Raw genomic sequence first — 17,556 nt, 5'->3', positions numbered from 1 at the left:
TTCGATAACAGAATACAGCAGAAATATAGTCATTATAGAGTTATGTGTGAATGTTAAGCATGCATTTATATAAAACGAATAGGCACAGCAGAGACCCCCAGAGATAAATGTCTGGCATGCTGAGAATTATTGCTGCTCTGTAATTGGCCAAAATGCAACGTTTGACTTTTCCGAGATCCTCTACTCTTCCCTGTGGAACCCGGAAGTTGGACCTCTGACCTACTTTCAGTACAATCTGATTTTCTGCGTTTTGAATTTTAGAATATTGAATTTGTTATTCATGTTGAAAACTTGAAGCTGTATTTTTAAGAAGTGAATATTTGCAGTCTTAGAATTCAGAACAAAAAATATGCTGTTTGAAAATACGTAGAAAATTAGGCCATAAAAAAATTCAATTTCAAATCTATATAAAATGGCACTTAATATTCAATTCTGTTAAATGACACTTGTCAATAATTCAAATTTACACAATTCAAATTCAGATCATTTAGTCATATTTCTAGCTCCATAGCTGTTTACTGTGTTAATCCATTGAAATTCAACAGCAGAACTTTAACTCTTTACTCTAAGAGTCCTTAACACCAGGATTTTATCTCTGGCGATGTTGCTGTGCTATTGAAAATCTGCATGAAACACTGTCATGTTGTAATTTTAACTGCATTGTATTGCTATCTGTATTACTGTTTTCTCTGTATTTTGTAAATTCTGCAAATAATTATGATTATTTTAACATTATTACTGTAAAATGTTTTGTTTGGTTCAGAATTTTACAACAGTATTTTTAGTATTTTCAAACTATTGCTGTAAATTTAACAAAATTTCATTGTTTTTCTATTTACAAAATTTTGATATCATGATTTTACAGAATTTCACAGTTAATATCACAGACATTTTTTTTTTTTACAGTGTAGCCATGACAACTGATCAAGAAGCAAAAATGTGATGGGAAACATGACAGAAATCATTTGCCTACAACAGCAGACAATTATATAGTTTAGCATCAATGTATAAAAATATCTGAAATCAGAATGCCTAATCAGAACTAGGTATACAGAGAGCTATGTAATAAATATAAATCTTGAATATAATGAAAATGTAAATAAAAAGAGATGACGTTCTACATTACATTTATTTATTTCTCAGATATTTGCCTTGGGTAATAAGGTTTCTGTATATATACCCATATATCATATACTATTACAGTCACATCTAATCATAACAGTACTTTACTGTTTATTACTCAGTTACTTCTTTCATTGTAGTTTTACTAATAAATGATCATATCATATTGACTTCTCATGTTGTGCTACTGATTCAACATTTGCTTTGTAAAATATCATGATACTTGTATTTACTACAGAAAGTCTCAATCTTTACACAAAGTGATTAATCCATTAACACATCTTTACAATTGTGATTGTAGACAGTATTTTAAACATCATCCAGCATACAAAACATAATGTATTTTTAAATTACTGTAAATCTTACTGATATTATTGTTTGGATCTATTCATTAATTAAATTTAATTTCATACTTTAATGATTTCATTTAATATTTGCTGTTACCTCTGACAAAATAATCATCATCATAATCATCATCAGCATCTCAGTATGAATTACAGTATTACAAACTGAAGTGAATGTGTTTAAACCTAGCGTGATCTCAAGATCAAAACCTAAATTAAAACAATGATAAACAATGTTAAGTCCACAGTCTGCAGAACCTCAATTTGTTCTGTCCTTGGTTTGAGACTACAACAAGATTGATTTAGAGAAATTCAAATTACAACTCAAAAGTATGTGGAATTGCTTTCATCTTCACTCTGATTTCTGTCTAAACAGTTCTCCTCCAGGATTTTAATTAAAGTTGCCAGTGTGGTATTTGGATCCAGCACAGTCACTAGAGGGACATTCACACCTCTATCATTGAAGATGAGATTCTGCAGAGTCATGGCTAACATTGAGTCAATGCCTAAACTGAAACAGATGAGTATCATCATTCAGCTCGTCCACCTCAATACCAGTCGTTTCGCTAATCGCGAACCTCAGATAATCATGTGGTGAGGATGGAGTTGTGGGATGCTCAGGTCTAGACATGTTCACTCCAGTTTTAATCGTGATTTCCTCTCCTAATTTGTACAACCGCAACTTTAGTGATTTGTTCTGACTGAGAATTTTAAACCAGTTGTTTTTAAAGTTGAATTTGCATACAGCCTGTTGAGGTTTGTTGATCAAGAGGCACTGCTCAAGACTTTCATGGATTTCTGGAATCTCCAAAAGCATGATTCCCTTTGACTCCAGAAATCTTTGGACATGGACTTTGTTCAACAAAAGACCAAGATTCAAAGCCCCCCAATTAATGGACTGTCCAGAAAGCCCAATGTTTCTGCGGTACTGACAGAAAGTGTCCATGAATGTATTAGCCGCAGCATAATTAGTTTGTGAGGCATTGCCAACAAAGGCAGCGATGGAGGAATAGCACACAAAGTAATCCAGATTGCACTGTATGGTAGCACGGTGAAGGTTAATCACTCCATTTACTTTTGGCCTCATAACTTTCTCATAAAGAGATATGTCAAGATGTTCAATCAACGCATCATGCAGGACAACCGCACTGTGAAATACCCCTTTGATGGGACTGGATGGAAATAGTTTTCCAATATGAACAATTGTCTGGTCCACTTGCTCAGATACAGAAACATCACATGGCAGAGACTTAATGACAGAACCCCAATGGCTACTGACCAGGACCTATCTCTTGTTGCATCTGAGGGTCTGGTTTTCTTCTAGACAGAATGACAATGTTTCCTCCTCCTTTCTGAGCAATGAACTTTACTGTCTCGAAGCCCAACCCTGTTAGACCACCTGTGACAATATAGACAGCATTTGTCTTGAATAGACTGTGTTTGGGCCATCACTGGAATGTCAGACAGCTGGTTCTTGTCTTCACTGTTCAGGATGATAATGGGTAGGATTCTGGCATCTAAAGTATGATTCAGATACTTTTACAGATGGAAGATCAGTGACTTGAGATTTCACTCTTTGAACAGCTGTTGCGTCCAAAGACAAGGACTTTCTGTCCAAATTGCATGGATTTCAGCCAACGGTAGATGCGTGGCATTTGCGTTTGCAGGTACCCGTTTTGCATTATCTGGGACATGAAGAGGGCATGGAAGTGGACTTCCTTATTTGTACCTCGGAATGTTGTAGTATTGAATGGAAATTCTGTCTGGTTGTCAATAGACAAGAACAATGTCTTTGATGCCTCTGACACTGCTAGCTATTTCAGCTGTTTTTACATTGTAAGGAGGTAGAAGAACAGCTCCTACAACATCACTGAAATCACAAGACAGCTGATCAGCCTGTGTGCTCACTCTGACATTCCAACCTGATCTGTTTGCAATAGCAATTAACACATTCATCAAAGCTGAGTCAGGAACAGTGGAGAAAATGCCCAATTTCCGTTTCTGTTTAGCTTTGGGTAAGGCCTCATGCAAGATCTCCCAAGCCAGTACCATATAAGAGACACAAGGGATTTCATTCAGGAATGAAAGCTTTTTTGCTTTGTAGCAAACAGCAGCTGGAAGAACTACTTTAGTGGTGGCAGCCACAGGGTAACAAGACACAACGTGATCACCAACTTTAAATTTGCTGACATCTTTACCCACAGCTGTGACAGTGCCACTGAAGTCAAGGGCTAAGAGCTTATGGTTTTCATTTGTGTGCTTGTTCCAGTACAGTGTCTTACCATAATTCAGGTCAGAAATGCTGATTGGGAAGTAATCTGATGAATGGACACATATTTTACTGAGATGAAGCTCAATATTTTTTCCTTGAATCAGTTCAATGGAATTATCCATTTGAGTCACTGACACATTTGTCATTATATATGGGTCAGATGTTTGCAAATTGAAGACTACTTCATCCAACATATGGAGGTTTCTTGAAGAGATTGCCAATGGTTGGCAAAGGTGTGTGGGTGATTTGGGGTGTGTAAATTTCGCCCTCCTTCACTACCAGCTCTGGATATTTGTTAGAGGGGTATGATCTGAGGACCTGAACCAAAGCTTTGACGTTTTCAAAAGTGGCAGAGCCCATGTCAATCAGCTGGAAGGAAAGTTCTGGCAATTCAGCTGCACAATGCTCTTACCATGCCTGACAGAACAAACCCAGGGTTTATGTGGTCCACTAAGCTCTCAGAGCACCTAAAGGTTATTACTCTGATATCACCCGGGAAATTAAGTGCCTTGAGATATCTGACAAGCTTTCGGAATATCTCACAACACCCCGCCATGCTGTCCAAGACCTTCTCTGATTTGAGAGAGGTTAGGTCTGCATCACCCCACATGAACAAAATTTCCCTGAAGTTTTTCTTTACACTTGAAATGTTCAGTTTTGACAAAAGAAGTTCAATTCCATCTTTTAACAGTATGTTACTGTTTGAAGAAGACACATATCTAGATGTTGGGTCCAAGTACTGTTGCAAAGCGTTATAAATTCCTACCTGGTCAGAAAAGACCAGTGCCGTAATCGGTGTATCAAATGTGGCAACTTCAGAGATGATACTGAAATTGTTGTGGAAGAAGTACTCCTTGACCACTTGGGAACGACTTCCTAGTATTCTGATCTTCCCATGCATCAGTTCAACTAACACCCTACCCTGTTTGTTGGCTAAGCAGCCACAAATGTCAAAATCATCTTCCCCCACATGTACTAATCTCACATATACAACCATCTCCTCTTGCAATGGTTCAAATACAGCCAGGCTTCCTATTTCCACAGGATATTGAGGTCTTATTGATACACCCTTTACAGCCCCAGGAATAAGATGCATGATGTAATCCAAGACCACAGGGTGAAGGTGATAGTCATGTAACTGAGGCAGTAATTCCTTTGGGACCTTCACAACAGATATAGCCTCTCTAAATTCTTCCCCACAATAAATATCTGCATTCATTTCTGAGGACTGGACCCATACTCAAATCCTCCTTGACTTAGTAGTTTGTAGCATTCTTCAGTAGTCATGAGGATTGTGCATCTTTTGAAAATGCAGTCTAATGAAATGAACTGTTCTTCAGGACTTCTACCTGGTTTTGCTTTTACTGTGCCAAATGCATAGACTGCAGAAGTAGACTGTATTTTGAAGTTGCATGTATTATCTGCCAAATGGTCTGAATGATCCAGCTGTACTGTTAAATCTGGGGCATTCTGGGTGAAAACAAATGGACTCTGGAATGTTATGCTGAGCTGCAGAGAACTTAGTGGAACCTTAGGTTTTGCATATGCCATGTAAGCTGCTAAACCCAACTCTGCATAAAATGCCCCAGGAACGATGGCAACCCCACTGTGCTTGTGGTCCTTCAGGAAGGCCACTGATTCAGAGGATAAATCACAGCTGAACACTGAACTGTCTGTACCCATTTGTGTAACTACTGGATGGTTGCCAGTGGGACTGATCAACAGCGAATTTAAAGCAAAGACATCTCTCTTCACATCATCAAACTGGTATCGTGGGTAGGGAATTGGTTCAGTCTCAAAACCTTTGTAGAACATTTCCCAGTCCACTTTGATCCCAAGCTCAAACAGTTTGGAAACAGCTACAAGCATTGTCTCGTGATCTTTATCAGGCTGCACTGAGGGAATCACAGTGAAGTCATTTCCCAGAGTCTCAGTGATGTACATCTGCAAAGACCTTCTTGGACCAATTTCAACAAATATCACATTCCTTTTGTTCTTAGCTGCAGACTTTACAGCTTGTTCAAATTCAACTGGCTCTCTGATATTTCTTGACCAATATTCACCAGTAATAAAATCTGAGGAACACAAACTATCACCTGTCACTGTTGAGAACAGTTCTGTCTCCAAAGTATGTCCCTGCAATGAGCCTATACTTTCTTTCACTTTGGATAAAATGGGATCCATCTTGTGACTGTGGTATGCTGCAGGTACATCTAAAATGCGAAGGAACAAATCTTTTCCACTGGCTGAGTTGCTCAAGTTCTGATGCAACCTGTCAATGTCATCTGCATCTCCTGAGAGGGTGCATGACTGAGGGCTGTTATAGGCAGCCAGGCAAACCCTTCCTGAATAAGATGGAAGAATTTTCAAGACTTCAGAAACAGCCATATTACTGACTACCAGCATCTTGCCTCCTGTCACAGTGCTTTGCAAAGAACTGCGATAGTGGATGACTTTCACTGCATCTTCAAGGGACAGCAAACCAGAACAATGAGCTGCAGCGACTTCTCCAACAGAGTGGCCCAAAACAGCATCAGGACTGATGCCCCAGTGTTTCAGAAGTTTGACAACAGCAACCTGAATAGCAAACAGAAGAGGCTGGACAATCTTTGGATCAGACTGCTCTGTACTTTTCTCAGATTCACTTTCCAGCATCTCCATCAGATTGAAATTTCTATAGCTTTGCAACAGAGTTTCAATTTTCACAATTTCCTCTCTGAAAACTGGCTCTTGTTTTAGGAGCTGCTTGCACATACCCTGATATGTAACACCATTGCCACAAAACACAAAAACTAGCTTGGAGTCTGTCTTTGATGGTACAAGCTTTTTCTCTACAGCAGCAGTCAGTTTCTCTTGCAGATCTGCCAATGATGATGTTTGAAATACTTTCCTGTATTTGTGTTTCAAAGTGACTTCTTCTACATGCGGATGTGTACAGTAAAGACTGTAGATCTGATATTTTCCCTGCACTGATCTGTTTTGCAGTATCTTCAATGATATTTTTCATGGATTTTTCAGAGGCTGCAGAGACCACAAAATACTGATGGGATTTGCTTATCAGCTGAGCTTTTGGCTTTTGTGACTGCACACATTGTCTGACAAATGCATGTGCATTTGTTCCACCAAACCCAAAGCTATTGATTCCTGCTGACCTCCCTGCTCTGCAGTCACTGATCCATTTCTCTGCTGTGGTGGGGATTTTCATATTGAGAGATTCAGCGTCTATGCTGGAGTTTTCCGTGGAGTAGAACAATGAGGGCACAATGGTTTCATGCTGCATCATCAAAAGAACCTTTATGAGCCCTGCAACACCTGCGGCAGATTCTGTGTGTCCAATATTGCCTTTAACAGAACCAATGATGAGTGGCCCTGACTTTTGAGGTCTTGCTTTGGCAATGACTTTTGAGATGCTGCCTGCCTCTATTGGATCTCCAATTGCAGTCCCAGTCCCATGAGCTTCAATGTACTGGACACTAGTCAGGTCAGTCTCTGTTGAGTAGATTTTTCTAAGCAGCTCCTCCTGCTGTACCATGGATGGTTTGGTGATTGGACTAACAGTGTGGCCATCTTGATTTACCTGCAGTTTTGCTGATGATACCCCAAATATGATCGTGGTCTTCTAAAGCCTGTCAAAATACAGAAAACATATGGATGTTTCTTGCAGTAGTTTATCATTAGGTACATTGCTGTCGTAGTGCTGTGTTTAAATGAGACATTCTTTTTATTTACTTTTTTCAGGGGCTTTAATAGAACAACCCCACATCCTTCACCTCTACCATATCCGTCTGCTTTGCTGCTGAAAGGTTTACTCGTTCCATCAGGGGAGATTAATTTTGCCTTGGAGAGAGTCACATAAAGGGTCGGCTCCAATATACAGGTCACACCACCACACAAGGCCATTTCACAATCTCCTGTTGAGTGGAATACAGATAATTATACAACTTAATGTGCAAAAACAGTTGGATCCACAGGGTTTACATAACATATTTTTGAAGGACTACCTTGTTTTATGGCTTGACAAGCTAAGTGAAGGGCAACGAGGGATGAGGAGCAGGCAGAATCAATGGACAGCGAGGGGCCAGTGAAGTTAAATATGTATGAGATGCGGTTGGCAGCTATGCTCGTAGCGCAACCAGTGCCAGTGGTGTGGTCTATGTATTTTGGATTATTCCTCATATTTTTCAACTCAAAGTCCCTGTTCATTCAGGCCTGAAAAACAAGCAAACAAAAAACATGTTAGATATGTTAGCTGGCGATATGCTTTTATCCATAGCCACTTACTGTATACCTATTACAGTCCAACCTGAGGTTAAGTGCCTTGCTCAAGACAACAATAGTTGCTCGGACAAGCGACATTTCAGTTACCAGCCCTTGTATGTTATTTGTGCGGTGACAGAAAGGAATTAAAGCACAAGTGCACATACTGAGGTCAGGACAAGTTAGTTCCCTCTTGTGAACTGGGGAATTACTGAGAAAATTAATGTGCTATTTAGCAACGCATCTTAACCAGAGGTTGTTCCGAAGGTACTTCCCATGCAGTTAGTGCATATACTGGGACCAGGACTAGCTGCACTGGGATTTAAGACACTAAAAGTTACTTTATTTATCTTATACATAGCTTATATATTACCCAAAAATACTCCTGTTCGCGTTCCACTGGCCTTTTCCATTGGTATCCCAGCATCCTCTAGGGCCCTGTAGGTGCACTGCAACAGAAGTTTGTGCTGAGGGTCCATGGTGATTGTTTCAGCATTAGTGATGCCGAAGAACTTGTGGTCAAACTCATTCAAGCTACAGAGAATATAAAGTAAATGATGGGGTTATTGCTTTTGGAGTTCATATACTACAGGGTTAGTTCACCCAAAAAGGACAATATCATCATCACTCATCCTCATGTGACGTAATTCCAAACCTGTATGACTTATTTTCTTCAGTGGAACACGAAAGATGATACTTTGAAAGTCAGTGGGCTCCAAACAACATTGAACCTCATTGACTTTCACTGTAAGGTGAAAAAAACCCACATTAAAGTCGTCATGAAGTGGAAGATGCGATTGTCTTTTATTCTCATCTGTGACGTCTATCCGAGTGAAACAGCATCTGAAATGAGAGGGTGGGACTTGATTCCGTCCTTCGGGAATTGATTGGATCGTTGGAATTTGGGTGTTGCTAACAAAATGGAGGCAGATCTGGATGTCAGTTTGCAGTCAGTTGTGGGGGATTTCTCTCCACTGGACTAACTGCGAGCACCACCACATTAAGAACTTTATTTATTGAGGATGACAAGGATGAGGATGGTCACTGGCACTAAACAGCAAGAGAATGTGTGCGATAGACACTGACTGACTGATGGTGCATGTACGCTGGTGCAGAGTGAGTGGAGAAGAGTGAGCATTTCCGGTTCATTCCTATGGAAGTTGAGCCTCATGCTCGCACGTAAGTTAAGCTTGACACCCAACTTCCATAGGAATGAATTTAAAAATGCTGGGGTTGCGAGTATGTCCTCCATCAGGTTAAGTCATTCATGAAAAAAAATTGTTTGCCATGTCTAAAGAGTAATGTTTTCGTAATATCCTTTCAATGTTTAGGGTACTGTAGACCCCATGACTGGCATTAGCTGTGGTTAATGCATTGATCTCTATGCTGAAGCATCAGCTTCATCATTTCGTCCGCATAACCCAGCGACAGCATTTACCCCTTATGTGACTGACATCACTGGATCTGCTGGCAGTTCCAGATAGCTCCGCCCTCGAGTCATAGCATGTGACAGGAAGAGATGATAAATCATTTTGAGGGGGAGGGAAGGTTAATGTTTTTGATTAAAGATTACGAGGGCACGTGAATAAAAAACATGAAGTGCACAGATAAATCATTTATAATAAATACTACAATGTTCCATAAAAAAATAAGAATTGTCAATTTTGATTTCATGGCGACTTTAAGCAAAATAGCATGAAAGCCATACAGGTTTGGAACAGCATTAGTAAAAATTAACATAATCTTATTTGACTGAATTATCTCTTAAATTACTACCAGCTGCTTCAAACAAAACTTAAATATCATTCAGTGACAAGTGTTCAATGGAAGTGTCCATAAGGTGTTTTTCCAGTGCAGTAACTTTTTGAGTTTTGTACTATGGTGGCACCCAGCATGCATTGCTTTTATCTGATTGTCACCATTCTTGAGTTTCATGTGCTGATTGTTGATGTTTGTTTCAATTATACAGTAGATTAAAGCTTTTTGTGCTCAACATGTTTTTTATATTTTTCAGAATAACTGATTGCTGCAACTGCTGGATCTCATGGTGTGTTATCAGAGGGTTGGTAATGCAAAATATTAATGACACAACACATTTAATATCACTGATTAGAATTTAGAAGAGATTGGTGAATCAAGCTACTTTCATGATGATCTTTTGTCATCATCAATACGTAGTCAACACCACATGACCACATTTAATCTCAGCTTCCTTTATTGCAACAAATGTGTGGATCAAGTGAAGTCTCCAACTAAAGGCAAACACTGACCACCATAATGGTGACACGTAAATTTCCATGTGAATATTATTACATTGTCTAGAGTTAAACCTTAAGAACCTTCTTAAGAACTTTTTAGATGTACGAAAGAAATAAAGTTAAACTGGTCAGTAATAAGTGATGATGGTAATGCTGTTTTAGGAGTTCTTTAATCACCCTCTGCTGAGATCTTGAGAGATTTCATGTTTTCTTTTATTTGCAGTTGATTTAATCTAAGGGTGTGTAGTCAGTTGTCAGTTGTGTTTCTGCTTGTCTCTTCTCATTTTTCTGTTCTTGTTGTTCCTCTTTCCTTCAGTAATTCTTTGTGTTAACACCATGTGTTCATCACAATTGGAGAATGGATGGATGGATGAATGAAAAGCAAGGGTTGCTGGGGTGAGTTAGCTTTGCTGTTGGTGCGTTAAACACAACTCCGGCGTCACAGTGCCACAACGCTTCACAAGCATGTCAGCTAATGTCACTAAGTTAGCGGCTATTTACGCTATGTTAAAGGTGCCCAAGAATGCCTTTTCACAAGATGTAATATAAGTCTAAGGTGTCTCCTGAATGTGTCTGTGAAGTTTCAGCTCAAAATACCCCATAGTTTTTTTTTTTTATTAATTTTTTTAACTGCCTATTTTGGGGCATCATTAACAATGCACTGATTTACACTTGACGCCGCCCCTTTAAATCGCGTGTTCCCTGCCACACACTTGACTATATTACAGCACATTTACAAAGTTCACACAGCTAATATAACCCTCAAATGGATCTTTACAAGATGTTCGTCATGCATGCTGTATGCATGCTTCGAATTGTGTGAGTAAAGTATTTATTTTGGATGTTAACGTTTGATTCTACATGAGTTTGAGGCTGGGCTCTGTGGCTAACGGCTAATGCTACTCTGTTGGAGAGATTTATAAAGAATGAAGTTGTGTTTATGAATTATACAGACTGCAAGTGTTTAAAAATGAAAATAGTGACGGCTCTTGTCTCCGTGAAGCACAGTAATAAACGATGGTAAGCTTTAACAACATTTAACAGTACATTAGCAACATGCTAACGAAACATTTAGAAAGACAATTTACAAATATCACTAATAATATCATGATATCATGGATCATGTCAGTTATTATTGCTCCATCTGCCATTTTTCGCTATTGTTCTTGCTTGCTTACCTTGTCTGATGATTCAGCTGTGCACAGATCCAGACGTTAATACTGGCTGCCCTTGTGTAATGCCTTGAACATGAGCTGGCATATGCAAATATTGGGGGCGTACATATTAATGATCCCGACTGTTACGTAACAGTCGGTGTTATGTTGAGATTTGCCTGTTCTTCGGAGGTCTTTTAAACAAATGAGATTTATATAAGAAGGAGGAAACAATGGAGTTTGAGACTCACTGTATGTCATTTCCATGTACTGAACTCTTGTTATTCAACTATGCCAAGATAAATTCAATTTTTCATTCGAGGGCACCTTTAATGTTGTTCATATGCCTATATAGTGTTTTTAATATGCTTTAAGACAAACCATGTGCAAATTCATGAGTCAGCACCATTGCTGAGTATTTTATGTTTGAAACTTAAGTAAACCAAAAACCCACGGTTTGAAATCGGTGGTGTTTGTGACGTCACAGACTACATTGTAACCAGGGGCGTAAATCGCGGGGGGTACAGGGGGGTCAGGACCCCCCAAAAATATAATTTAAAACCACGCTAAGTATTGTAAATAAATGAGTCCGGCGGCGCCGGCGGGAGAGAACACAACACAGTTCTTCAGACAGTAGTTGAGAGGAGTTCCAGTAAGTAGGCTAACAAAGGCTATTTTATTCAAAAACATCGGATGAAGTGATTATTTTCTCTTTAATGCTGACGGTGCTGAGTAATTAGTCATAACTAGTTGTAACGCTTTATATATAGAGAGAGATCGGATAGCTGGACCAAATGGTTGCAGCCAAGTGCAAGCAAAACTCAAGTAGGCTATCTGACGTTTCACATGGGGTTTATTATCAGCGCCGTTCCCACGAACACATGGGGCAGTTTGCAACACTTCACTGACAACTGCGTTACTGAACAAAACAAAAGAAATAAGCGACAAAGAGCAACAGAGATAAATCATGCACACATGCGATGCTCACAGTTCGCGCTCCATCTATATACTGCCCACTCATCAGCGAGTGAGAGAGCAGTACCTAATTCCACTTGTTACATAGTAATGGGAAACCAAGGCTTTCTGAAGCTTTTGAGGCTTCCATCAAATTGTGCCGAAAAAACGGTTCATTACACAAAGCTTTTAACACAGTGTCCATTAGCGACATCTGGTGGTCAGACTGGTTTCTCCACTATATCTTAATCCATATCGGAGCAGATACGGTTTGAAAAAGCACTTGACCAAAGCTTTGGAAGTCTGTGACATGAATCACTGTTGTCGTGAATCAGTTCTATCTAATATAAACTAATTTCATCTAAATTAATTTGTGACAATGAGACCACCACTCGTGTCATGTGTAACCTGGTCAACAGATTCACATTTTGATCAATAATATAAAATATACAATGATGTGATCATAACTGACAATAGTAGTTAAAAAAATGTTTTGGGTGAGCTGTTTAACCGTTCTGTTCAGGGTCTCTGAGACCCCAGCAATAAAACATGATTAAATGCATTTTCCTTTATGCAACTGAAGCGCCATTTTTTTTCAAACCAGCTGTCTCGATTTTCCGATACTGCGCAACGTTCGAAGTGGTATTGTCATTTCGATACATGCATCGGTACAGTCGCAATACGATAGTGCGTCGAGCCTCTGTATCAACAGTCCCATCACTAGTCATAACAAAAGAAAAGAAAAAAAGATAACTGATGATTTTTTTCCCAGTAAGTCCGCTATTTTAGCGATTATAATGTTACCTAGATTGTTTGCTAGCTTGTTTACAATACTGTTGAGTGTTGGGTTTTGCTCAATGTGTATTCATCGTATTTTTGTGACTTGGTAGTAAACAACTTCAGAAATATTCCAATAAATAAATGATTTTGAAGAAGAATATTTTGGTCAATTTAGTCAGTTTTTTTCATTGAACCAAAGAGAAACATTGAGCATAATGGCACAGTCTCAATGCTGCACTAATAATAGTAGTAAGGGTTTCTTCTGTGTAACATTACATGTATCCTTTATAAGTAAATTTTTGGCTGTATTATTTGTGTCCCCTTCAAAAATTGCTCTTGAGAAATTTTATGTTTATTGCCCCCCCTACTGTCAGATGAAATCTACGCCCCTGCTTGCAACCAATCACAACAACGTGCTGCAGGCTTTAGCATATCATTAACTATGACTGCTCTGAAGCAGGGAAGTCTCGAGAGAAGCTAGGTTATCACAGTATGTTCTGTTGATATGAAAAATTGTGTAGATTTATCAATATAGCGAGTCTATTACGATGTTATGATGAACTATAAGCCTTTCTCCACTGACGTTCTGAGTGTTCAAAGCGTCTGTAAGGATACTGATTGTTAGAAGGCCATCTGACTCTGAGATGAAGAACAGGAACGGTGTGTGTAACATTAGCAGCACATTATTAGCTGTTTGATAACATACTCAAGCAAAAGGCTATCTATATTAATTCATATTAATGAATGACAGAACCGTCGCAAGGGCTGTGCCAAGTGTGCGAGCGCATAGCGGCTCATGCCAAAGTGACAGCTGACTTGAAGTAAAGCCAATAAAGTTCATGTTTTTGTCCTTCGAAATACTTAAATACTATAAAACAATATTGCTCTGAGCGTGTGACCGTGATTCATGCATATTCTCGATACTGTCTGTTTCACTAAGAAATCTTCAGGTGATTCAGTGAGAGAGCAGTCCAAACTAATGCAAATGGATTCAGACCGTTTTACCAATTCATAATTTAAAACACAATTGAAGCGTCAGAAAATATGAGCAGTTCAGTTGCACAGCTGTTAAACTGAATATATGAAGCTTGATTTTTTTTTTTAAAATATGAAGCAAAGATGAGTTTTAAGGGATAAAATAATTGAAGCTTTAATGTGTTGATTTTTTTCTTAAATATCCACAACACAAACAACAAACTGCTCGTCACTATAGCAACAGTAGATTCGGAGCTGGTGCAAGCGAGTGGAGGCGGGCCTAATTTGCATATTCATTGATCCGTGTATATTAAATGAGGCAAGGATCAAATCAAAAACATTTCCCCACATTTTATGTCCCCCCCACTTCCCAAACCAAACTTTCACCCTTGTAGAGTTACATACATTTTAAGGCTAAAAGAAATTTTTTTCACTTGAATTTTTTTAAAAATATGCCATTTTAGAGATCGGGCACGAGAGAGCAAAGATGAGTTTTAAGGGATAAAATAATTGACTATCGAGAGTTTCTGGGGACTTTAATGTGTTGATTTTAATAAAAACACAGAACTCTCATTTCACAGTAAGACACAATGAACTCTTTTACTTTCATTTTCAACTGATAGTATTTCTCTTCAGGAAAACTGATCAAGAAAACATGTGCCTAGAGCTATAAAGTTAGAGATTGAGTTGACCAAATTGGGAAGTTTTTTCCTAGTGGTCATTATGTAAAACACAAAGGAAAAATCCTCCATGAGATATTGCTTTATAGCCAGTGATGGTTAAATTAAATTCAAACAAGAATAACGGCGTTATAAATAAACGTCGTTACTAACGCCGTTACTTTTTTCAGTAACGAGTTCAAATAAAGAAGCAGAGCCTTAAAGTTATTGGAAACCCAAGCCATGTTCTCCATAAGGAGTAAGTTGATGCCCTCAGGAGATATAGGGTACCAGCGAGAAGTTAAACAGGTACACATTTTCTCTGATTCCATTATCAATTGAGTTATTGAACAATTATGAATTGTGTGTGGGCGTAAGGTGAAGGGCAACGTCATATTTACTGCTGTGTAATGGGAGATGTGTGTTGATGTGGATTTATTTATTTATTTGATAGTTGATCTGCTCTCTTGTTACTAAGAAAATTTCTCCTGAGGGATAAATAAATAAAAACAGTGCCTGTTTACACCTGGTCACTTCATGTATTTTTATCTGATTTATCAAAACAATTTCATTTACACTTGGCCACATAAATATGTCTCCACAAAAAACATACATCTGATCTTCAATTCCCACGTTATATGCAGATATCATGGAGTTTGCGTCACCGAAATCACAGGTAGGTGAGTTTGATCTGAGGGGGCGGATTTGAGGAACCCTGCTTTAGGGGTTTTTATTAAAACTCAAGGGGCTCAAGGGAGGCACAGATGCTGCGTCCCGCTGTAACTTTGTTTCTAACTGCTGGTGTCGCTGTTGGACAGTGTCACTTTAGAAAATTAAATGATTTATATGCTTTTTAATGTCACATTTCAGAGGGTCAGAGACAGATTGATAAATGCTCATGCATTATTATTTTGACCATTTTTGAACTTAACAAACATCACAAGTTCTTTTAATGAGGCCAAATGAATTAAAGTCTTACCCATTGATGAGTGCTGCCTTTGCTGTATATGTCTTTCCTGCCTTTCTCTCATCCGGATCGTACCATTGAGAGAGATCCATCCTGTCGTTTGGTATCTGAACTGTACAGTTCTCTCCATGAAGGAGGACTTGCCATAAGTTTTCAAGTCCCTCACCTAAAATGGATGAGAAAATACAGCGTAAATACAATTTAGGTCAAAATCATAACATGAACAAATAATGAAACACCATAAATTGTTAACAATTACCTCCAGGAAAATGGCATCCAATGCCAACAACAGCTAATTCTGCATCATCATCCATCATGTTTCATATGCTGTGTGTGCAAATTACAATCTATAGACAGCAAAAAAATAATAATTGAGACAGCTGACTAAATATTTATCCATGGCATTTAATATTTTGGTTTTCTTCTTTATGCATTTCGTTCAGCAGAACAATTAAAAATAATAATATAATAATAATTAAAAATAAAGTGGAAAAAATCATCATTTTTAGCCAAGGACCTCTGGTTCAGTTGACAGAGAATGGACAATTATTACTAGTAAACCAGAAAAAAAAATGTTCTGTATAAAGTAGAGACAATATGAAAATCTGATCAAATATGGAATCTAATTTGACTTACCTGGATACTCATGTTCAATCTTGTTGTCTTGTTGAAAATGCTCACATGAGGCCAAGACTACCCAATATTTGTTTAAGTTAAAGGAGAAGTGAAAGTTCAGGCTTTTTCATATGTCTTCCTGTTAGATCATCAAACAATTTCTTAAGAAAACCCCCAGAATAGAATAAGTTGACTCGACTCTTTTTCACATTTTTGATTCGCATCTATAGCCTAACCCAGTTTAGCTTTATATTTCCCCCAGATGTGACGAAACCGCTCAGTTTGCCAAGTTAGCAGAATGTATTAGTGATATCAAAGACTGCATGGTTCGTATTTTCCTTCTTCTCATTTCTGACAAAACAGTTATTGCATCAATTGTTCAGTTGAGGTTTAAAGACACTTAATAATGAGTAAAACTGTGTTTATCGATCTGACTTCACTGACACCACTGAATGAGAACAAACACTGAACTGAGCTGAATAATGTCACTTCTGTCTTCAGTCCCAGCAAACATGCCAGTGTGGGCCCGCTGTGGGCAGCACGTCCTGATACTACTGAGTTAGATGTGTTCCTGGGTCAACATATAGAACACTAGAACATTCCAGTCTGAAAATTTAGTCTTAACCCCATTCCTACCCTTAAACATAACCCTACCCATAATTAATCCCACAAATCAGAGGGAAATGATAGATGAATAACACTGATGTAGAAGCACCAATTCATGATTTTAAGCCTAAACTTGACATTTTCTGTAAACTTGTCCCTCAAATCTGATTGATTTGAATGTTGTTCCAGGATCAAGAAAAATGTTGACCCAGGAACATGTTGAACTCAGCAATATCAGGTTATGCCTGTGGGTAAGTGTGGGTTTTCTGTGGGACAGTGTGGGCAAGGGTAGACCCCTTGGGGCCCCATGTAGGCTTTCCAACAGAAAACCCACACGGGTCCCCAGTAGGTTAGCCCATGCGGGGCCCATAGCAGTTTTGCCTGTTTGGGCCCCCATGAGGGTTTACTGTGGGCAACCCACTGTGAGTTTGCCCACAGAAAACCCACACAGGCCCCCCGGTGGGTTACCTCATACAGGATCACACAATAGTTTTTCACTGTAGGGCCAACATGAGAGATTAACATGGGCAATCCACCATGTTACCAGCACAGCACAGTACAGTCAAATCATTGTTTTAGGATTAGAAGCTCAA

At 38.7% G+C, this 17,556-nt stretch overlaps 1 pseudogene; it reads right to left on the bottom strand.

The window, feature by feature from the left end:
• Nucleotides 1-1,120: 1,120 nt before the first annotated feature.
• On the bottom strand, nucleotides 1,121-16,926 carry LOC125249548 (annotated as a pseudogene).
• Between the last annotated feature and the right edge of the window lie 630 nt (nucleotides 16,927-17,556).

Source organism: Megalobrama amblycephala, linkage group LG16, assembly GCF_018812025.1.
Source record: "Megalobrama amblycephala isolate DHTTF-2021 linkage group LG16, ASM1881202v1, whole genome shotgun sequence".
NCBI classification, from domain to species: domain Eukaryota; kingdom Metazoa; phylum Chordata; class Actinopteri; order Cypriniformes; family Xenocyprididae; genus Megalobrama; species Megalobrama amblycephala.
Note: the sequence above shows the minus strand (reverse complement) of the source record. Positions and strands in the feature narration are given on the sequence as shown.